At 38.4% G+C, this 24,106-nt stretch overlaps 1 protein-coding gene across 1 annotated transcript in view; it reads left to right on the forward strand.

The window, feature by feature from the left end:
• Positions 1–24,106, forward strand: part of PLPPR1 (phospholipid phosphatase related 1) — a 293,103-nt gene that overhangs the window by 119,108 nt on the left and 149,889 nt on the right. The gene's annotated exons all lie outside the window — the stretch shown is intronic.

Consider the following 24,106-nt stretch of genomic DNA (forward strand, 5'->3'; position numbering starts at 1 on the left):
AATCTCCAACATTCTCTTCAGCTCTCTTCCCCTACTCGCATTATGTGAGGTCAAGCCCTTTCTGTCTTTTGTTAAGCCCCTCCATTAGCCTTGTAAATAGCCCCATGCCAGGGTCTCTTCATCGTTCCTCTTAAAGATTTTCTGCCAGGTTATTCTTACCCAAAACACAATATAGATCTTGCTATATGTTCACTTGATCGCACCAATTTCAGAATAAAACTCTCACACCTTAATTTGGCCTTTGAAGCCCTTCACTCAGTCCCACAGAGACTCATCCCACCTTACCTTCTAGTATTCTCCAATCCAACATTCCCTATTCCAGGGCATATTTAGAATTTTTCCCATTTGTGTGCCTTTATTCCCACAGTTCCCTCTGCTTGGAAGTTATTCTCCCTTCATCCCCACATGTCCAAATCTGTCTTTAATTCCAATGCCAGATATACCCAAAACCTTTCATTAGCGTACTCTTCCCCATCCTTCTGGCTGAAGTAATCTCCCACCATCTTTTATTTAACTCTTTTTCAAGACAATTGAATTTTTAAATTTGTATTTGAAATATTTAGGTAATAAGAGTACCAGTATTATGTATTCTTGCAGAAATTTGCTCCACAGAATTATGAACAGTCGATATGTTCTGCCTGCGTTTTCTCCGTACATGTGAGATAGTGGGAACACGCTGTTATCAGAGATATGTTTAAAAGGAATAATTGCCATAAAACTCTATACATTATACATCTAGAATTAAGTAAAGCATAGACACCGGAATATAATAGGGACTCTATGGATACTTGTGAATGAATGAATAAATAAGCAAATGAAAATTCCTCAAGAGTTCAGTCTTTAAAAATCCCTAACCTTACAACTATTACCATGTTAAACATTTCTGGGACTTATCTATGAGAACTCCAGAACTCTGTAAGACCCCACAGTCTTATGGTTATCAGGGGGTACCCATGTGTGCACCAGATACTCCATCTGGGACCTGTGGGCTTTACCTTCCCTACAATAAGCTCCATACCTGGCTTACACTAGAGGTGGCTGGACAATGAGAACAGTGTGGCTGGTTATAAAATTCTCAGGTCACGTTTTCATTTCTTTAGAATTTTATCCATGGTTTTTCATTATATTCTATATTCTATTCTAATTCATTACCTTGTCATATATCTTCTATATGTTGCTAGAAAGGAGTCAGAAGCCAATAGAAATTTTTATTCTCCTTGCTCTTTATTAGCGGGCATCCATAGAATGTTTCTTATCTTTGGAGTTCAGCAACATCGTCAGTACTATGTCAGGCTTTCCTAGGGAAAGATGTGTCTTTTTTATCTTCAGTTTCAAATCTTTATTCCAGGCTTGTTTTCTTCTTTTAAATGTTTTAACATTTGTATTCCATTTTTTCTGTTCTCTTTTTCGGGAACACCAATTATAGGTATGTAGGATTCCCTTTGACTGCTATATCTATCATCTTTATAACCATGTTAATATCTTTATTTTTCTTAACTTGTTTTATGTCATTTCCTTAATCCTCTCCACTTTATCCACAACTGTTTTTCAGTTGTGTTTATTTTATATATGTGCTTTTAATGGGACTTTAATTTATCATGCTTTTATTTTTATTTTCCGTTTCTTTCCTGAACTCTACCAACTCACTCTTTTTATCATCTTCTATAATCTCATAGTAATCACCTATTTGAAATTATGTTTTTTCTTTAAACTCATTCTACAGCTATATGAAATATTTTTGTGTCTATTGCGATTTATTTGTAGAATCTTTCCTTTTTTATCAGATGGTTCTTTTTCTGTTAAATGATCTTAATCCAATTTTTCTTTTCTTCCTTGTCATGGGAATTTAGCTTTGTTTAATTTTGCTGGCTTTAGTTTTGTAGCTTTTATGCATATGTCTCAAGTTGGTGCCTTTCTGGTTATTAGTTATTCTTGATTTGGGATACTAGCTTCTGAAGAATATATACAGTGAAAGAGAACAGTTCAATTGGAGCATTCCACAATTTTAGCTGAGTCTTCTTATCTCAAAAGTCTTCTCACAAAATCTGTTATGTTTTGTATTTATTTTAATCTTAGGAACTTGATTTCAATTTTTGTCAGTCAAAAATCTGGTGTGTTTTTTAGCAAAACTTCCAAGTCATAGTTGGTTAGTGTCATGATCTGGGGATGACTGCCCGTTGTCTCTCTCTATCATCCTGTTCTCCTCTGACTGTCTCTATCAACTAGGTGGTTATGCTTTGGATCATAGGAAGAGCCACTTGGCTTGTTTCCACTTCAGATCCAGCTCTCTGCTGATCTGTTGGGATGTGACCTGCTTCTTTATGATAGGGTTGTGAACTCAGATCTCATTGCCTCTAACAAAATGACATTTCAACATGCCTTTAAGGGCAATGGCTCTCGTTCTCGGTGCAGTCTGCTTCCTGCTTGAGTTCTGAGGCATATATGTTCATTCTTAAATATATACATTTTACATGATTGGTCTGCTGTGCTTTATACTTGGGGCAGTATTGCCATTTCTAATTAAATGAATCCCCCCCCAAATAGTCTTAAATATGTGGTATTTGAGAGAACAGAATAAAATGGAAGCACCCTTACATCTTTAAGCAAAGGTCCAGATGGCATATTTTTAAAGGTGAAATCAGATGAAAGAAAGCCATGTGTGGCTTATAGAAAATACTCTTATGAACTAGATAACACCAAAGTAATGGGAATTTGTTGCCATTATGAGTTGGCTGTGTAATTCTTTGGAACTCTTCTCACATGGAATAATGGCAGAAAAAAACAACTTTAAAAATGTAGGAAACTAAGTATAAGGTGTTAATATTCTCTGTAGAACATAATTTATGTAAATCAAATTTATCCTAAGAAACTTACTTGCTGGAATACCCAAAGGCCTTTTTATTTATTTGGCTTCAAATATTTGTACTTATTATCAAAGGAAAATATGTTAGTGTCCTTAAGCAGAGGCACATATCAGCTATTGCATAAATGAGAGATAAGGCCATGTTGGTTTGAAGTATTCTAGAGTCATACAGAATAGCAGAGCAGCAACCTAAGTAATGAGCTAATTGCCAGGTTCTCTGACATTCTGGATGAATATTTGAGCATGTACCAATGAAGCTTCCTGTGTGGCAGTATTACTTGTCACCCTCCCCCACTATTGGTTTACACTATTGGATGGCAACTATGTAGCACTTGCACTGCCACTTCCATCTCTCCGAGTCCATAAATGAGTGCTAATTCATCTTCTTACGCTTAGGTCGAACATGGCCTCAGAATCTTTCCCAGTACAAAACTTAAAGCACTACTATAAATCCATTCAAGTTGGCATGACAAAAGCAATCTGTTCGCCACTCTTTGTCTAACTCTCCACTGGACTTCCTGATTTGATGATCTTCCAAAAATAATGATGAGCAAGTAGAAATGTGTGAAATTATACATAGAAAATGAGATTGTCTGTCAGGAAACAGCCTATTTGCTTGTTTTCCAGGGGCGTTTGAGTAAGGTGACTAATATTCAATTTAAATATTTATTGGTGCCTTCTCTGGGCCAGTCCTGCTGAACTGGAGAAAGGAGATTGTTTTAGTCTATTTTGTGCTGTTATAACAATACCAGAGAGTGGGTAATTTATAAAGAACAGATATTTATTTCTTGCAGTTATGGAGGTTGGGAAGTTCAAGGTTGAGAGGCTTGCATCTGGTGAGAGCCTTCTTGCTGTGTCATCCCATGAGGAAGGGCACGAAAACATATGTATGCAAGAGATTAAGGAGAGTGAACTCATCCTTTTACCAGAAACCCACACCCATGACAATAGCATTAATCCATTCACAAGGGCAGAACCTCCATGACCTGATCACCTCTTAAAGGCCCTACCTCTCAACATTGTTGCATTGGGGACTAAATTTCTTTTCTTTTTTTTTTCTTTTCTTTTTTTTTTTTTTTTTTTTTTTTTGTGGTGGAGTTTTGCTCTTGTTGCCCAGAGTGCAATGGTGCAATCTTGGCTCACTGCAACTTCTGGCTCCTGGATTCAAGCGATTCTCCTGCCTCAGCCTCCCAAGTAGCTGGGATTATAGGCATGCACCACCACACCTAGTTAATTTTTGTATTTTTAGTAGAGATGGGGTTTCTCCATGTTGGTAAGGCTGGTCTCAAACTCCCGACCTCAAGTGATCTGCCTGCCTCAGCCTCCCAAAGTGCTGGGATTACAGGCATGAGCCACTGTGCCAGGCCAGGGGATTAAATGTCTAATACATGGATTTTGGAGACACATGCAAACAAAAGCAAAGATGAATATAATATAGGCTTTGTCTTTAAGGAGTTAGCCAATTAGTCAACTAGTATTTATCCAACACTTCTTCTGGTAGACATAATACTTAGCACTGGGGTTATAGCAGAGAACAAAAGAGTTACTGACCTTGTCCTCATGAAATGAATAGTCTAGAAGGAAGATGGGAATTCAGCATATATAATGGTTAACTAACAAATACATGAAGTCCTACAAAGTAGCAGACAGTATACCACTACTTGCATTTGACCATGGGTTCTGAGTTTGTTGTGGGTGGAGGAGTTTTCCAGCTAGTGTTAAAGATAGCTGCAGAAGGCCAGGCATGGTGGCTCACACCTGTAATCCCAGCAATTCGGGAGGCAAAGGCAGATGGATCACTTGAGCTCAGGAGTTCAAGACCAGCCTGGGCAACATGGCAAACCCCCATCTCTACAGAAAATACAAAAATTAAGCAGGTACGGTTGTGTGTGCCTGTGGTCCCAACTATTTGGGGGTGCTGAGGCAACAGAATTGCTTGAGCCTGGGAGGTGGAAGTTGCAGTGAGCCAAATTTGTGCCATTGCACTCCAGCCTGGGTGATGGGAGTAAAACCCTGTCCTGCCCGCCCCCACCCCAAAAAAAGAAAGAAATAGCTGCAGAAGCAAACTAATAGAACTTGGTATGCTACATACAGTAAAATAGTTTTATAGAAAGAAAAGAAAAAAATATGAGACATAATGATTAATTCTGTCTTATAGGGTTTGGGAATCACAGAAAGGGAATACCTGAGGTAGGTTTTAATGAATGAATGGTATGCCAATGGGAAGATGAGAGGGGAAAGGCTTTCTAGATGGAGAAAATAGCTTGAGTTCAAAAACTAAAGAGAGCTATTGCCTAGTGTTTGCAGAGAAATATAAGTGATTCTGAATGGCAAGCATTAGGCAGGATTAAGATAATAAAGGTCCCCATATGACGTATAAAGAAGCTTAAACTTTGTCTTTTATATACTGGTGAGCCTGACATTGACATGGTCTCACTTATTACAGAAGGATCATTTGGTGGCAGTATTGAGGATGGATTAATGAGTAGAATAAAGCCTGGAGATAAGGAACATAAATAGGTTATTATACCATTTAAGAGAGCTAATGAGGAATTATAATGACCTATTTCAATCACAGATTTGAAATGACAGATTCTAAATACCTAAGGCAACTTAAACTTTTTGGTCCCCACTTCACTTGATTTTTCTGTGTTAATGAAGATGGAAAGGAGAGAACAAATTTGGGAAACATTCAGGAGGTAAAATTCACTTGCCAAGTGATTGGTCATGATCTTTAAGAGGAAGGATGGGTGATTAGGCATATCAAGGTTTCACTAAGTGAGATGCAGATTCTATGAGATTTGAGCTAAAAACCTATGTGTTTAGTCTTGGATATAGGAACTGTAGACATCTATAAACATTCAGTAAATATGTCCGGTTGGGTGGTGGCTATATGTGTCTAAATTTAAGAGTCATCAATCCTGAATATATGGATTTGAGCATTATTAGCATATTGTGATGGTTAAAACCATGTGGATAAATGAAATTACCCAGGATGAGCATGCATGGCGAAAAGAAAAGTCTAAGAGAACCCTGGGGGACATCAGTACTTAAATCGTTTACAGAAGAGTAGAATCCAGCAAGGCAGCCTGCAAAGAAATAATCAGAAATGTAAGAGGAAAATCAAGAGAGTGGTGTCATAGAAGTCAAGGTAAATGAAACTTATACGGACCGGGCATGGTGACTCATGCCTGTAATCCCTGCACTTTGGGAGGCTAAGGTGGGTGGATCACTTGAGGCCAGGAGTTTGAGACCAGCTTGGCCAACATGGTAAAACACTATCTCTATTAAAATAAAATAAATAAAAAATTAGCTGGGCGTGGTTTTACATGCCTGTAGTCCCAGCTACTGGGGAGGCTGAGGCATAAGAATCACTTGAACCTGGGAGGCGGAGGTTGCAGTGAGCCAAGATTGCACCATTGCATTCCAGCCTGGGTGACAGAGGGAAACTCTTTCTCAAAAAATAAGTAAATAAAAAATTAAAAAAATAAACTCACGGAAGATGGTTTCTACAGTGTTACAAATGATAGTGAAATGGAGAAAACTAGTGGCAGAAAAGTGTTAGTTGGGTTTGGCACTTAAAAGGTTGTTGTTGTTGTTTAGTAAAAAGAGCTTCAATAGATAAATAGTAAAGAAGCCAGATTGCAATTAGTAAAGATGGGAAAATTACAACCTAAAGCACTATTTAGATTGAATTAAAGGAAAATGGAGGGTAGAGTTAGGAAGATATCTGGAAAGGGATGAGAGAGAGTTTCATCACAGAGTGAGAAAAGATTGGTTCCTAGGAAGAAGAGATCAATAGAGGAGAGAGTGAGACAGAAGGTGATAGGACCAGAATTCAAATGAAGAAGCTGGCTTTCATCTCAGTTTGGATCTTTCCAGAAACATGGCATGAGACAAAAAAAGCAGATACAAATAGTTTCCTTGGGAAGCAAAGGAAATATCAGTAGTGGAATGGGACAATGAGAAAAGGAAGGAAGACAGCTGACAAAGGATAAACTGTCAAGTCAGCTATCATCATGAGTCACTGGAACTTAACTCAATGGGAAAGTCTATAACAGTGTAAAATGCATGCCTCAGAATTTTCTCAACCAAAGGATGGGAAAGCTGAGGCATTTTTACTCCAACTACCTTCAAATGTTGGTTGAGGGTTGCTTCCTACAGTTTTACTTCTCTGGCACTTCTAGCCTGCATTGCAGGCGGCTGAGCAATTATCCTCTGCTTCAGGAAAGTAGCTCCAGGTAAATAGAGGTTGCAGATACTGCACAGCTAGGAGTTGGGCCAGATCAACTGAAGCAGTAAGGCTCAGGGGTACATGCTAAGCACCAACTGCTTCTCCTACAGTTTGGAGGGCTGACTCTTCAGCTGAGTGAATGGAGGCATGGCATTGAATGGACTCTCCATTAACCTTTCATGTCATAATTTTATGTGTGCTAAATTTAGATACACTCGAAATTTATCGCTAAATTCATATACTCAATTTTAAGAGTCAAACATGTTTAATTAAGAATCTACAGGATAAAAACCTACCCCCATCTTACATATGTAATTGATAATATCCCGATGATGCCTGGCTCCAGTTTCAATAGAGGTAGAAGGTCTTATTTGATTCAAAATCATCAGTGAATTAATCTAGGTATTTAGAAATTAGAGTAAAGTGGGGAAACAAGCCCCCCATCACAGAATTCATATCCTTAGGGCAAATCATTATTCTATAGTTGGTCTCTATTACTATAGAGATGTAAATATAGGCATTGGCATCAAATTTATACTATTTCGAGTTGATTTGAAAGATTTGAGTGGTAGTTTAGGCTCTGGAAATGTAAGTTTTGCTTCTGAATTTTTTTCTCTGAAATTTGGGTGAAAATGATTTTTATCCTGCATAATGATAGGAATAACACTATTTACTCTTAAATGTGTTAACTTAATTACTAAATATCAAAGAAATGATTGAAATGTTTCAAGGGGACATGGAGCTGAAAGCTGGAATGAGAGACTTCTATTTGGGCTATAAGCCTTGTAGTTTTATTTGACCTTTTAAACTCAGCACTTATATTACTTTATTTCTAAACATTCTATGAAGAAATAAGTGCTTGTAGAACAAAAGAGAAAGGCTAAAAGAGAGACCAGTAGAAAGAGGTGGAGAGTCAGAACTGGAGTGCAAAAGAACAAAGATTCCAGGCATACACGGATGATAAATTGCTTCCACAAATGAGCACAAAGGGATATTGTGTACAATGCTTCCATGAAGAAAGAGGGCACTGATAGGTACCCACCTGGTTGAAATGAGCAACTACTGTGTTCCAAGCTTTGTGTTGATAGTTTTAACCTTGGCATGTCATTTTCCAGGGAGTGAGACCTTTGAGCTGGATGCTTAAGACTGTAACTTAAGTTTCTTCCACAAAGAGGATTTATTTTACTTTTCGTGACATGATGGTGCTAGAACAAAATGTACTAAGAAAAATTTGATGGCAGTGATAGCGTTATCTTAAGGGATAAAGACGTGGAGTGAGAATGCTAAGTGTAGGTGAAAAAACCTCTTCAAAACCCATTCACATTTGTAAAGTGCATGCCTGGAGACAGCTTGAGCCTTTAGAAATGAGAAGAACAATGGGAGAATGGTTTTATTCCCATCTGAATAATTGCAAGTTGACCTTCCTCCAACTAGAAAAGTGGGGTTGTGTCTGAGGAGTTGGTTGAAGAACAATTTTTTGTAGTCGCTTCGTGATACTGAACAAGTCACTTAGCCTTTCTCCTCCTTACTTTCTTTCACAGTAAAATGGGATGGTAATCTCCACTTCTGAGGGTTGTTGTGGAGACCACATGAAGACATTGATGTAAAGTCTGCCTGGCAGATGATGTAAAGTGCCCATTTGTGCTTTTTGCTTTCTTTGCTTTTAAGGCATTTGGCACTTTATTATTCTTTGATCAAAATGAAAGCTTTCACATGGGAAATCAATTTTTGGGGGATTTGGATCTTCAAACTTTCCTCCAAAAATAAAGACTATATATTCCATGACACAGTATGTGTAACAAATGGGAGAATTTAAAATGCAGCCTTAAAGGGTGTTAAAACAATTTTGTTTAACATGGACTGAAGATCAGCACAGAGCTCAGGTTTGATGGAGAGCATAAAATTAGACAAATTCCTGGATAAAAGACTTATAATCCAATTAGCCGTCAGGATCCCATAAATATTTATGCAAAAATCATATGACTGGAAAGAATTTCAAGTTAAATGCAAATAAGATTTTGAAAAAAGAAAACCCTTAACTTCCTTGTTCACTCTAACCTCTTATATGCATTCAATATGCCATTGAAATATTAAAAATAGAGAAAACTTAAACCGCTTTAGTGTGACAAGTTGTCTGTAGCTGGATGGTTGACTGGATATAAAACATTATACCCCTTCAGCTATTAAAGCTGTCCTTGAAAAAGAGTATCTCTGTTTCCTTCAAGATCATTTGTGCTTCAATGAATAGCATTAAACTGCCTTGCTTTTGATAATGTCGTTTCGTCAGCATGGTTTTTGTCCTTGACCTATGAGAGATACAAGTGGGAGGTTCCTAAAAGTCATTTCAGCATTGTCAGGTGAATATGATTTTCTGATTATTAGAGTTGACTACAAATGGAACAAGCTGTAAGCGTGTTTTGTTCACTGCAGGTGTTCAAATAAATATAGGCTCAATATATAGTAGTTATCATGTTGCCTCAGTTACTCTAAGATGTTCTGGCCCTAGGAAACCAAAGACGACGAGAAGAATATGGACACACATTAAGGTGAGGGAAGGATTAGGTTACGGGGTATCTCTTTACAAACTTGCAAATAAGCAAAACTGTTCACTGATGTTAAGCCAGAGAATATTTGGAACTCATTAGGTTTTATCTCCTTGTATTTTACTGTGTGTCTCCACATACCTTGAAAACCATATTAACAAACTAGATCTGTACCCTTGCACTAAGGCTTACTTGTCTGATTTAAGACAAGTTATGGACCTACTGTAGGCCTCAGTTTCCTTATCTGTAAAAAGGGATTATTAATAAGAGTGCCTGCCTTATAAAATTATTATGGGGGTTCATTAAGGCAATCTTGGAGAGTTTCACTCTGCCTACCTCACAGGAAGCATTCAGAATATAATCTTTTTATTAAAATAAGGACAAAAGAGTGTCTTATAAGGGGATTTTCCCACACAATAGGACCATTTGTCTCTCCAAAAAGTTATTCCCTTTTTCAAACTATAAAAGTTCTTTTCTGAAACTCTAAGCATAGGTTGGGTACTTGGACTACACTCATGGGATATGTTTTCACCCCAGACTTCATTATTTTAAGTATTTAATTCATAGCATTCATTTAGAGTAAATATTTCAATATTTTTTCTCAAAATACTGATAGCCTGGCTATCCTAGGTGAGCATTGTATAGGATGAGGAGCTAGCATGGTAAAGTAGGAAGCCCTCTGACTTTAGAGCACAGTGGCCATAGTTTATGTTCTAGCTTTGACACTTGTTAGCCTGGTAGCCACCTGAGGCAAATTACTTAACCTCTCTGAGCCTCAGTATCCACAATTGTTTAAAAAAAATATATATATTATTTTTAAAGGACTGGAAGAAATGCATAATCAGTTATTTCATGTTATATCATATGGTACTGGGTATCCAGCAAACAATCTTTCCAAAGATTACAATTTTCACTTTTCAGCCAGCCAGGTATGTCTGCATGATTAAACACGGCCTGAGAGTGCTTCTTCCCCACCCCACAAGCAGCAGGAATATCTTCTGTCTTGCCTTTGTCCTAACACAGAATTAATGTAAGATTCTGGATTGTTCCCAGACTATGTCAGTACAAAGGCCCTAAATAAATGCTTTGGTTAGAAACAGTTTCGGCTCATTCACAAAGCAGTGACAAAAGCGACCAACTTTCAAAGGCAAAGCAAATGAGTCTGTGACTGGCTTTATTTACTTAGGGAAGAATTTGTGAATTTTGTGCCAACAGCATATGTACACATTGCTGCAGCTATCTCTTCCACCTTTTTAGGGCCATTGAGGCTTCTTAGCTTGCTGGGCTAAACTAGAGAGAATTAGACTTTTTGTATTAAGTTTGGGACATTCTAGCTTCAACCTTACCATTGCTTTTGATTTTTGTTTTCTGGGTCTTCTAAAAGCTTCGGGGATTTGACCTACCATTTTGTTAGCATTGACCCATCATGGAGCTCTACATGCTGGGTTTTTATGTTCCTGGTTGTCCAGATGAGTTTGTTCTGTGCTGTGGGGAAGGTGGTTAATTAAGGCCTTCAGGCAGAACCTACAAGTGTTTTTTAGGTTTTTCTTGCTGATTGGTTCATCATTCTCTTTATTTTATTTTCCACATTTCTCCTCCAATCTCAAGAATGAACTTCTCATAAAGCCCCACCAGCTGACATATAGCCTGCAAACCACTAAACCGCTGCCTGTTTGACTGCCTTGTGGTTTCTCTGTGAGAAAAAATAATTGTCGAAATTAATTCATATTTAAATCTTAAGCTTTTCTGAAAATAGATGTGAACAAATTAGGTGTCCTGGGAATTAACCAGAGCTAAGTAATTAATGATCTTTTTATCTGTGTGAATAAGGAGAATGTTTAATAAGTATTACCAATGTTCTCTAAAAGCAGTCCTTTCTTACTGAACAGAATAGTATCGCAGTTTCTTCCTAATTGGTGTCTGAACACTCCACGACAAAAATAGAGAACTGAACTACAAATGCTGAGGGTAAGAACTTTCATTCAACAAATGTTTATGGAACACTTCGCATGTGCTAAACAGTACACACATCAAAAAATGTACCCCTCATAATACAAAGGAATATACAGAAATGCAGCAAGTTTCAGGGACTAGCTTGCTTACTTGATTCCAGTTGTGATCTGGTTTCAAATCTATACCTGTCAGACTAAAACTGGTGCTGAAGTCTGTTGAACAGGTGCTTTTTCGTCTAGATGCAAAGTTACATACATGTACTCAGGTAATGGGGTTGGTGCTGACTTGGAGAGGAAATCTTGCCATTCTGGTGGCATTCTAGTGACATCCAGCTGAAGCGCAGGTTGTTTAATGAACCCATCTAGATTTTACTCTGTAGGTCACAACCAGCAAAGTACTAAGACAAAAAAGGTCAAGTGGATGAGAACACTGTAACAGGTGTTAACTTTATCCAAAGTTTATTTATAGATAGCAGGATGGTCAGTCAGCAGATGTAAATCTTTTGGGGGGTGCTAATTTATGTTAACCATTCCAGGTTGGGTGACAAAATAGTATCAAATCCCTGGAATAATTTTTACCATCCTGTGAGGTGTGGAGTTTTAGTGACATAGAAAAGAAGAGCAGGTCTCCTAAATATCATCATTGAATGTACCTTGGTAGGAATTTGTGGATATTTGTTTGAAATTATGAAAAACTCAGGACATGTATCAGGGAGTCACCATCCCTGGATGCTTATTTTATGCTAAAATGAACCAGTGTGTCAGACAGTAAACTAACCATCAGCCAGAAAGCTAATGACCAGGTATGTGGATTAAGCCTTTTACTTTTTTTTGTTTGTTTGTTTCAGAGAAGAAATTGAAGTGGTGACTAAGTGTTCAAACTTGGGGTCAGACATTTGGGTATAAATTCCAACTCTAATACTTATCAGCTGTGTGAACCTGGGCACTCTGCTTAAACTCCCTGTAAACGTTTCTCATCTATAAAATGCAGTTTATAACTGGATCGATTTCATAGAGTAGTTATGAGTTTTAAATAAATGAATGCTATTTAAATTTTGCTTTCTTCTTTTTCTTTTGAGACAGTGTCTTGCTCTGTTGCCCAGGTTGGAGTACAGTGGCACAATCTTGGCTCACTGCAACCTCTACCTCCCAGGTTCGAGTGATTCTTGTGCTTCAGCCTCTAGAGTAGCTGGGATTACAGGTGCACACCATGGCCAGCTAATTTTTTTTTGCATTTTTAGTAGAGACGGGGTTTTGCCATGTTGGCCAGGCTGGCCTCAAACTCCTGGCCTCAAGTGATCTATCTCCCTCGGCCTCCCAAAGTGCCAGGATTACAGTCACAAGCTACTGAGCCTGGCCAAAATTTTGCTGTTTTCTTCATTCCTGTGATTCTTACATTTTGACAGCATTATAATTTTTTCCCTAAAAATTAAAGGAGAAAGATGAAGTAGAAGTAACACTAAAAGTGTTTTTCAGGGCTTTTTTTTTTTTTTTTAGTAATTTTAGCACAAGAACCAGGTGAACCAGGTTGTTTGACATCATTCATTTTCTTTCCAACATGTATATTATGATTGACTATGCATTAATCAGAGTCTTTTGCAGATATGAGAGGGGAGGGGGTTGGAGGTGAGAGGATAGGGAGCTGGAACTAAAGGCAAACTTTTAGTCATCCCTTCCACAGTTCTCCTTGGAACAATCATAAATATCTGCCATGTGTTGTTCACTTAGGTAACATTTAAAGCACCAGGCCAGATGCTGTGACAAACATAAAGAATTATGTAAGTCAGAGATCCCTGTTGATTATAATCACCTTTGAAAGATAACACGTATGTCTATAGGAAGTTAAATAAGAACTTTGGAGTCTGACTGAAAGAAAATGAGTGTACCAAAAGCAAATCAGAGGCTGGGCTTAAGAGGGTTAAAGAGATGGCGATTTTCTCACTCTGTCATTGACATAATGTTGCCTGTGGTTAAGCACCAAATCAATGGCTGAGATGGTAAGTGTTGCATGGCTTATTGGTGGATCAAAGCATGACTGTTATGAATGATTAAGTTGAATACAGTCATCTGAGAAGGCTTCATGGCAGAGGTAGAAATTGAATTTTGCCTTGAAGGATATGTAGGAGTTGGAAAGGCAAAGAGAAAATAAAGGATGCAAATACTTGTAGGAACTCCAATTTATTTGGGGAATAAATTTACAATAGGATATTATTTTTGTCATTCTTCTTGCAGCATGGTATTTTTAAAAGAGATATTTAAAGGCAATTTTCAGTAATAATCTGCTCCATGCTGTGCCTGATTCTGGGCTAGATGAAGGTTGAGAGGAAAAATTGAGATTCATGAAAAGGACAGAAGAGGAGGCTGCAGGTGATTGAACAATAGAGTAAGCAGAAAGCTGTTCATCATCTGTTCATCACCACTGGAGACAAAACAGAAAAGAATGTTTTATTGTGAGGGATTTAAATAAATAAGGAAAATCATTTTGACATCCCCATGACTCTCACTTTAATCAATTATTAAATCTTATCTATTTGCTATTTTAATAATTTTGAATTCACTCACCTGCCTGTCTGAAATGCCAAATTCTTAAGCCACCATCTCTTGTCTAGATGATCACAGGAGTCTTTGGCCACTTTACCATATTCATTCTTGTCTCACTCTCTGCCAACTGAACAGTCTTTAATAAAAGCAAATCAGATCATGGCAGTTTTCTTCCTTAAAACTTTTCTATAATTTACTATTCATAGGATTAATTCCAAACTTTATAGCATGTACCTGTTCCTGCATCCCAGGCCCTGTCTCTTCTCCAGGATCACTGCACGTCCACATTGCCTGGGCCCTTTATGTTTCAACCATACAGTCATGTTTTTGTTTTTGTTTTTTTTTTTCACTTCAGGTACTTCCTATATAGGATTCCCTATGACAGGAATATATTTCTCACCCTCACTTGATTCCTATATATCCAAATATAAGGTTTTTTTTGTTTGTTTTTATTTATTTTTTATTATTATTATACTTTAAGTTCTAGGGTACATGTGCATAACGTGCAGGTTTGTTACATATGTATACTTGTGCCATGTTGCTGTGTGCTGCACCTTATCAACTCGTCACACCTTATATATATCAACTCGTCAGCACCCACTCAACTCGTCATTTACATCAGGTATAACTCCTATGCAATCCCTCCCCCCTGCCCTCCCCCATGATAGGCCCCGTGTGATGTTCCTTCACAGTCCAAGTGGGATCTCATTGTTCAGTTCCCACCTATGAGTGAGAAATTACGCGCAGTTTGGCTTCGTCTCCTGTGACAGTTTGCTAAGCAATGATGGATTCCAGCGCATCCATGTCCCTGCCAGCTGTCACAAGCTCATCCTTTTAAGTACGTATAGTATCTTACGGCATATGTGCCACATTTTCTTTAATCCAGCCCGTCACTGACGGGACATCGGGCCAGACCTGTCTTTGGCTATTGTGAATAGTGCCACAATAAACATACGCGGTGTAATGTACCTTTATGGAAAGAAAGATGATTTATTTCATTGTTCTTTAATTGTCCAATAGCCAGCTTCATATCTTCTTCTCGTTTGTTTCAGCCAATATCGTTGAAGACTTAGTGTTTTGAAGGATGATGAGCGGGATAAAATAGCCTCTATACGCAGTATTAATATAGGCTGGGGATTAGAATAAGTCCTGATGAAAACTTATCTTTGTAAGCCTGGCAGAGACACAACAAAGATAAGTTTTTCATGGGACAGTTTACTGTCCCCCTAGCCTATGTTAAATACCGCATTATAGGCTCTGGGGAGACATCGTTTTTATCCCACTTGTAATGACTTGTATAATATCATCCTTCCAAAAAGACAATTAAGTGCAACTGTTGAACAAAAATAGCAGAAGCAGAACTTAGCAATACATCTGACAATTAAAGACAAGTAGTAAACCAAGCAGAAATTATATATGTCCAATGATAAGTGACATTGATGAAAGAGAAGATAGAGTAAGGAGGATCAGGAAGTTTAGATAAGGAAAGCAGTTTGCAGAGTTAAAAAGAATGGTCAATATGTCTCTATATCATATAAAAATTAACTCCAGAAATATTATAGTGTTAAATGTAAACCTTAAAATATAAATCAATGGCTTCAATAAAGCCTGGCATGGACTAGTAAGTCATTAATAAATGTTTGTCAAGGATATTACTGAGCAAAAATTTCAGATCACACTCATTTAAAATTCTAAGGTTGATTTAGCCCCACCATGAACACAATGCTACCCTGACTGTGTAGCAGTGCAGGCAAACCATGGCCAACCTCAGTCTTGTCTCAGCCAACCCCAGCATTGTCTCAGTTCTGCTCTGAAATCTCCTGTGGTGAAAGAGAATTCGTCTCACTTCTTTTTCCTGTCTCCTGTGAGATTCCAACAGGGTCTAACAGAGCTAATTAATTACCCTGTCACTAGGGCATAGGGACTTCCTGGCAGTGATTTCTGAGGGTGCCAGAAGATCTATTGAAAAAAACAAAACCACACTGTTCCAGAGAGTAGACATGCAGATAGATTTGGTATCTCAACTCCTGGATGGATTGCTGTCTCTGTCTCTCTCTCTCTCTCTCTCTCTCTCTCTCTCTCTCTCTCTCTCACTCTCACACATGCACACAAACACACTTTCTCTTCCTGTCTCCCCTTCTGAAAAACAAACAGCTTGGCTCCTGGGCAACTTAGCTTTAAATTGGAAAATGCAGTCTTGCTTGGCAGAACAACAGTATCACAGCCTCCCCACTGCTCAGAACAGCTTGTGACATACATCCCTGCAGGCAAGACCATAAAGGGCTGTCTAATATCCTGGAACCACCACCTCCAAAAATACTTTCCTGTACAGCTTTTCAGAATTCTAGTCTATCAGGGCATTTCCTCTCTTCTCCTGCAGTTTCTCACTCTGGAATTGATCTTTGGCTTCTTTTCTCTCTGCTTAATTAATGATCCTCATCTCTTGCATCATTAGAAACCACTGTGGCCCTGGAGATGAGAACTAGTACAGACATCAAAGGGCATTGGAGAGGAATCAATGACAGGACAGGAGTTCTGAAAGGGCACTTTGGTCCCTCTGACTTTAATAACATAACAAATGTCCCTTTTAAGCCACTTCAGAGAATCCCAGATTTAAACAAGAGCTTCTATCTACCTCTCCTCCTTGCTCATCTCAAAAATACAAAATCTAGATTGAAGCCAGCTCTTGCATCATTCTTATGTTAGTCTGTTCTCACACTGCTGCTAAAGATATATCTGAGACTGGGTAATTTATAAAGGAAAGAGATTTAATTGACTCACAGTACCACATGACTGGAGAGGCCTCAAAATCAAAGGTAACAGAGGAGCAAAGTCACGTCTTACATGGTGGCAGGTAAGAGAGCTTGTGTAGGGAATTCCCCTTTATAAAACCACAAGATCTCCTGAGACTTATTCACTATCATAAGAACAGCATGGGAAAGACCTGCCCCTATGATTAAATTACCTCCCATCAGATCCCTCCCACAACACATGGGAATTATGGAAGCTACAATTCAAGATGAGATTTGTGTGGGGACACAGCCAAACCGTACCAATTCTAATTCCGTCCTAAATGATAGTGGCACCTAATAAGTCTCCCTCTAGTGGACACCCACTGCCATCCTTCTTGCATTCTCTTAGCCATAGTTAATAAAGGGACTCTAACATCCTTAACCTGCATTCAACAACCCAGTCACTATCTGCAGTGCTACTTTCCTTGGTGTCTTTTAGGTGCTGGCCAAACTTGCCTAACACTAATTTCGTACCATAGATATGGTATGGGATGTTCTGTTCCATCCTTTGCTCATTCCATTCCTTATACCTAGAAATCCTTCTCCTTCCTCCTGGGCCTCTTCATAACTCACATGTCCTCACAGACCTAGCTCAACTATCATCCATGGAAAAATTCTACTTCCTATGAATTCTCATTCTCTGTTATTTTTAAAAAATAGATTCTGCATTTCCATCTGCATATACTCTCTTGCTAGGTTGTAAGCTACCTGCTATCAATGACTACTTGACTCATATTTGCATGACTCAAAGCCTAAGTTAAGGCCTTGAACCCAGAAGGTACTTAACGCATTATTGGATGGGTGGGTGAATGGATAAAGTGGAACCTTTTTCTCAATGTTCGTCTTCAAAATAGTTTAGTAAAAGGCATTACAACACTAGGAACACTAAAGGCTTTCTAAAATATAGCCCATTTTACAATAGAGTTCAACACGGTGCAAGTTCATCTTACGCCTTATTAATGGACATTTTTTATTGAAAGAGTGTGAGATACCACAACAAAACAATCCTTGACCTTTTATGTAGTCATTCCTACAACCTGAATCATAATGGCAATGTAATAGGGGTTTCATGATTAATTTTGTTGAAAACTTCAGTTACTTTTTTATATTTGAAATTTTATAACCAAAGCAAGAAGAGAATACAAATACGAATGCATGCTTAAAAATCATATTCATTACTTTTAAGTTGAGAGCAATGACAACATATTCTTGGCCTATTTTCTCCCCAGACTTTAAACCAAGTACAACTTTTGCTGGGGACTTTCCCAATGTCTCATCCCTTTTGGGGTGTGTGTGTCTGTGTGCTTCAGTTCTTGCTCCACTGCTTTAAGGTCTCAGTTTAACTGAGCATCAAAAACTCATTTTCTTAAAGTCTTTGCTTGTGTTGACAGAAACATTAACTCACTGCTTTCTAATTAAGCAGATCTCTTTGTGCCCTTCTACTTTTTGTGGCTATTTTTTCCTAGTGGAAAATTAGAGGTAAACAATAAGAACAATTTTAAAAAGAAATTAGGGCAATGCCCTTCTAGTCTGGGAATGGTGTTTTCCTACTTAGCAGTTCTCCTGGTGGCAGACCATAAGATAATTCAGGATACTCCCTTCCTGTGAGTTTACTTTGACATTATCATGCTTTCTGCTTTCTTCTCAACTGCTTCAGGTCACCTGCTGAGTTTTGTGGTTGACATCATTCTTGTTCTTATTGTTGTCTTAAAAAGACTAGTCTCTAACAGAGATGGCTTACTTTTTTTAGATGAACTCAGACTTCTTTTTTTAAAAAAATTGCTTTTTGTTACATGGTATCAAATGTTATCAAGGCATATATCTTTTAAAAAAATAATCTAAAGTGATTTTTTTCATAATAATGAAGTCCCAGAGGTAGAATTCAATAGAATAATCTCTCTTTTCAATTTTACATTTGAAAATGTGTTCTGGTTTACATTTTTATGTCTAGGACTTCCAAATACTTTATTTTTCACTATTCTTTGGGTCCAAGGTAGAGTGAGTTCTATCTAGTTGCAGTAGGCAGAGATGATTGACCTGAGACTTAGATTAAGACCATATTGTTGAATTCTTTCAAGACCTAGTGCGGATTGACCCAAGACCTAAGAGTGGATCAGAAGCTTAAAAAAACTGATCTAGGGCCAATGTAGAATCAAATGATGGAGCTGAGTAGCTGAGGGACGTTGTTTATATTAACATTTACTGTGTACCTACTATGTGCCAACCACGGTATGAAGTGCTAAGGTTACCGTGCTGACCAAGAAACACATGGTCCTGGTCTCATGGAGCAAAGTTGACAGTCCAGAAAAATAAAGATATGAAGCAATTACACAATACATACTGTATTAGTCTGTTCTCACACTGCTAATAAAGACATAACCAAGATTGGGTAATTTGTAAAGGAAAGAGGTTTAATGGAATCACAGTTCCATATGGCTGGGGAGGTCTCACAATCATGGCAGAAATTAAAGAGGAAGCAAGACATGTCTTACATGGCAGCAGGCAAGGGAGAACTTTGCAGGGGAACTCCTCTTTATAAAATCATCAGATCTTGTGAGATTTATTCACTATCATGATAGCAGCATGAGAAAGACCCCCCCATGATTCCATTACCTCCCACCGGGCCCCTCCCATGATACATGGCATTGTGGGAGCTATACTTCAAGATAAGATTTGAGTGGAGACACAGCTAAACCTTATCACATACTAGTAAGAAGTATGATGAAAGTGTATAATAGACCTGAAGTAGTCTGAGAAGGTGACAAAACTTTCCCACTGAAAACGGCATTTAGGACAGACACAGTGGCCCATGCCTGTAATCTCAGCACTTTGGGAGGCTGAAGTGGGAGGATCACTTGAGTCCAGGGATTTAAGATCAGCCTGGGCAATGTAGTGACATGCCATCTTTACAAAAATATTTTTAAAAAGGATAGCTAGGCATGGTGGCATGTGCCTGTAATCCCAGCTACTGGGGAGGCTGACGTAGGAGGATCACTTGAGCCAGGAAGGTCAAGAGTATGGTAAGCTGTGATTGCATCACTGCACTCCAGCCTGGGTGGCAGAACAAGATCCTGTCTCTTTAAAAAAGAAAAGAAAATGGCATTTAATTGCAGATCTGAAGGACAGGCAGACATTTTCCTAGGCAAATATAGAGGGGTAAGAGTGTTCTAGGCCAGGGGTCCCCAATCCCAAGACAGCAGTGACTGTCTTGCAGACTTTCCATTCAGGCAAATTGTGGACCAGACATATAAGTTTAAAGGATTCATATAGGTAAATAGGGCAGCTGAGTCCTGGTCACTCACTTGAGGTCCAGGCGGGGTCCAGGATTGGAGAGAGAATGAGGTATTTGTGATGCACCAGATTTAAGCCGTAGAAACAAAGCTGAAAGACAAGTCTTATGAACAAGGACAATGTACTGTGGGAGCCCTGAGGAAACCTGGAATTACCCCTGGGTCTAAAGAGTCACTTAAGAACAATGTGGGGGCCCAGCTATCCTCATAGGGTTCCTAAATCCGGGTAGTTTCCAAAGATTTGACTCAATTTCAGATTTCCCTGCATTGTAGGTCTTCCATTCTTTGTATCTCACTGCCTTAGTCCGGGATAGCTCAAGGGCTGGATTGTGGATCTAGCTGTGAGAAACTGGAGCAGAGAGACTGTAGAAAAGGGCAGTGCCAATACCATCCTCCTGTTGTGTCTGGGTCTTCACATTGTCATCCTTTACAAGCTTTGCAACTCTGTAAAAGTGAACAAAGTATTTATCTTGAAAGCTCAAATAGTGTATTCCTAAATCCCACACCATCTATTGGTGAAATCTATTTTGCATTCACCTGCAATCTCATTGGATTTGTTCCTATCCCTTAGTCTTTGTTCTTTAAAAAATATATTTTTTTTAGTTTTGAGAAATTAAATGCAAATTAATTTAAAAATTAAATTTGATCTTAGTTGGGGATCATGCACTGAACAGAAATAATCCAGAATAGGGAGGGGTAGCTCAGTACCACTGAGGAAGCGATATGCCCATTTAACATGTGTCAGATATGAGCTCCCTTTTGGGATCATGGCTTGCTCTGAGTGCCGGGGAATATGATGAAATGTAACTCTCATGACTCATTCTTATCTTTTAATTTTTCCTTTTCTACTCCAACCCCCTTACCTCCAATTAAGATTTAGCATCATATAGAAATATACCACCCTCCCTTAATTCTAGCTGTAATCTCATTTTATTGTGAACCAACCTAATTTTGAGGAACTTCTAGGAAGTTTCACCATGTTAAATGTTGTGAAACTCATATTAGAGATGCCTTCAACTTGACCTGGGCCATGATGGATTGTGCTATCACACATACTTGCTTCCAGGAGGCCCCAACACCAGGGAGAAAGCATACCACTCAGTAGTGCAAAGACTGGCTATAACATGTTAAGATGTCTTTTGCAAAATAAAAGATATCTCAGTGAATATTCAGTATTTGGTAACAGATACACCAAAGGGGAAAAGAAAAAAACAAAATATGCTACAAGGAGTACTTTTCAGTGTCACTTCATGGTCCCAGGATGATAAATGTTTTCATGCTCAATTATTCAATCAAAACCTAAGTACACCTGATATCTGGTGAGTTAGGAGGTTGGTGGGAAGAGAAAGTATTCTTGGCCCCGTATAAACCCCAATGATTACTTACTCTAATTCTCTTAGACGGTTTCTCTCTGGGCCTTGGGTAGTTTCCACCCATGCATGTGCTCATTGGTACTCTGCTGAAGACTCAAGGTTCCTCTGCAAACCCCCAAGTGCTCTCTCTGTGCAGCACTCTCCTCTCTGCAACTCTGCCTTGTGAACTTGAGATGCCATGGCCTCCCCACATTCCCAGCTCTATCTACCCAACTCAGGGTGATCGCTGGCCACTTGCCTGGATTCCCCTTGTTGTATCATTGCCTAGACACTCTCCAGACTGTAAGCTAGGGCAATCACGGGGCTGACCTTTGCTTGTTCCCATCTTTCAGGGATCATTGCACTTTATTGCCTCATGTCCAATGTCTTGAATACCATTGTCTCATTTATTTTTGTCTGTATTTCTTAGTTGTTTCAGGCATGAAATCCAGTACCACTCACTTTATATTGGCTGGAAGCAAAACCCCTCCAGAGCTATTTTAAGGTTGTTAAGATTGTTTTCAGTGCTCACTTTTTGAGACCCAAATCCCTAGGCTAACAAACCCATAAAGAATAATCTACATCTAAGAGTAAACTTTTATCTTATGGCAAAATGAAATGAGAAGATTTTAACTATTCTTTTAAAATCCTTTTCCTGAATCACTAATTTAATATACAGTTATTTATAGTTTCTCTGTAAAGGATTATTTTAAAATTAAGAGTAGCCTACTTACAAATCATTTTTATATTAATGAAATTGTTGTGAAGACTAAGTTTAATAGTTAATGAAGCTGCTAGAGTTTTACCTTTTCGTGCATATTCTTACATAGTTATTCATTTGGTTTTGCATATTTTTGATTCCTTTAAATAATTTCTTATGTATTTTCATAGGCTCTTAAATAGCTCACAGGCTCTAGCAATTGGCCCTATAGTACCTAATGGATAAAACAGCCCTGCTTTCTTCTGGAGTTCAGAGTGTTTTAGTATCACCCATAGCCTCTGGGCGTGGGAAGCCCTTTGTTTCCCTCAATACAACAAGGCATGGAGGTAATTTTCAGATTTCCCTCTGTTAGGTATTAGGCAGGAATATGGTTGTCCCCTTAGCTAAAACTATGACCTTTTACCCAGCTAAAGAAGTTTCTTCACCAGCTCAAAAATTCTCATCCTAGGGGCTCTGTTCTTAATTCTCCTAAATTAGTGGTTCTCCATCAGGGGAAGTCTCCATGCCTTTTTTCTCTCTCCCCTTGAAAAGGACATGAGGCAAAGTCTGTAGAAATTTTTAGTTTTCACCCTTGGGTGGCAAAGGGAGATTTGCTACTATTGGCATTTTGTGGATAGAAGCCAGCAATATTACTAAACATCCAACAATGTTCAATAGAGCCCCTCACAACAAAGAATTATCTGGCCTGCAAGATCAACAGTGACAGAGTCGAGAAACACTGTTCCAGCCTAGGCAATGTAGCGAGACACTGTTTCCACAAAAACTTTAAAAATTAGCTGGACATGGTGGTATGTGCTGTAGTTCCAGCTACTCAGGAGGCTGAGGTGGGAGGATTGGTTGCGCCAGGGAGGTCAACAGTGCAAGTGAGCCATGATGGCACCACTGCATTCTAGCCTGGGCAACAGAGTGAGATCCTGTCAGAAAAAGAAAAGAAAAAACACTGTTCAAAAATCAATGTAGGCTCAAAGTGCAGAATTCTTGGGCTTACTTCGAAGTGTACAATTTTTGGTGGGCTTGTTGCCTAGTTTTTTAGATTTTTATTTTATTGAACTCTATTAAGTCATTTGAATTTTGAATGGAATCATCATGACATTTTAAAAAGATAAACATATTCTGTATACAAAGAGCAATTTGTAGCTTCCTTAAAATGATAAGCGCTGGGCTATTACAAATGACCACGGTCTGTGACTTGACCACTAGCAATTTAACTGACATCAAGGCTGGGCAGAAAGGACCAGTAGGTCATGGAGACCCTTTTGAAGGGTATTTTTGTTCTCCACACATTCTCTGACTGATCACATGGATCTGACTTTGCATAGCTTAGAAATGAAAGAGGTTTTTTCCCCTCCTGCTATCACCATGCTCCCTCATCATCCATTTTCTGTACCACAGACACAGATACTTTATAATGGGTAATTATTTTTATTTGTCCCGACTTACCTAGGAATGATTATATTTCTCATAAACAAGAGGAAAGAAATTATGTAGAAAATTCCAGGGGAGCACATGAGATAGCATTGAATCTTTTATTGAAATTCATATTCCAATGAAGTCTGATTCATAATATATTTACCTGCCTAGAAATGAAGAGCTTTATTTGAATTAATTAGCAAGAAACATCAGTGTCTGTCAATATTGATTTTTTTTTTTTTTTTGCTTTAAGTTCCTGTCTGATGTGGAAATAACCAATTCTGTAATTCCTATCCTTGAAGTATTCTAATTATGACAGTTTGTGCATACTGAGCCTCAAGTACATAAACTAATTTTGGTAGCATCTATAGCTCTTCCTTGAACTTCAGACATTTGACCTGGTATTGT

Source organism: Papio anubis, chromosome 13 (genome assembly GCF_008728515.1).
Source record: "Papio anubis isolate 15944 chromosome 13, Panubis1.0, whole genome shotgun sequence".
NCBI lineage: Eukaryota > Metazoa > Chordata > Mammalia > Primates > Cercopithecidae > Papio > Papio anubis.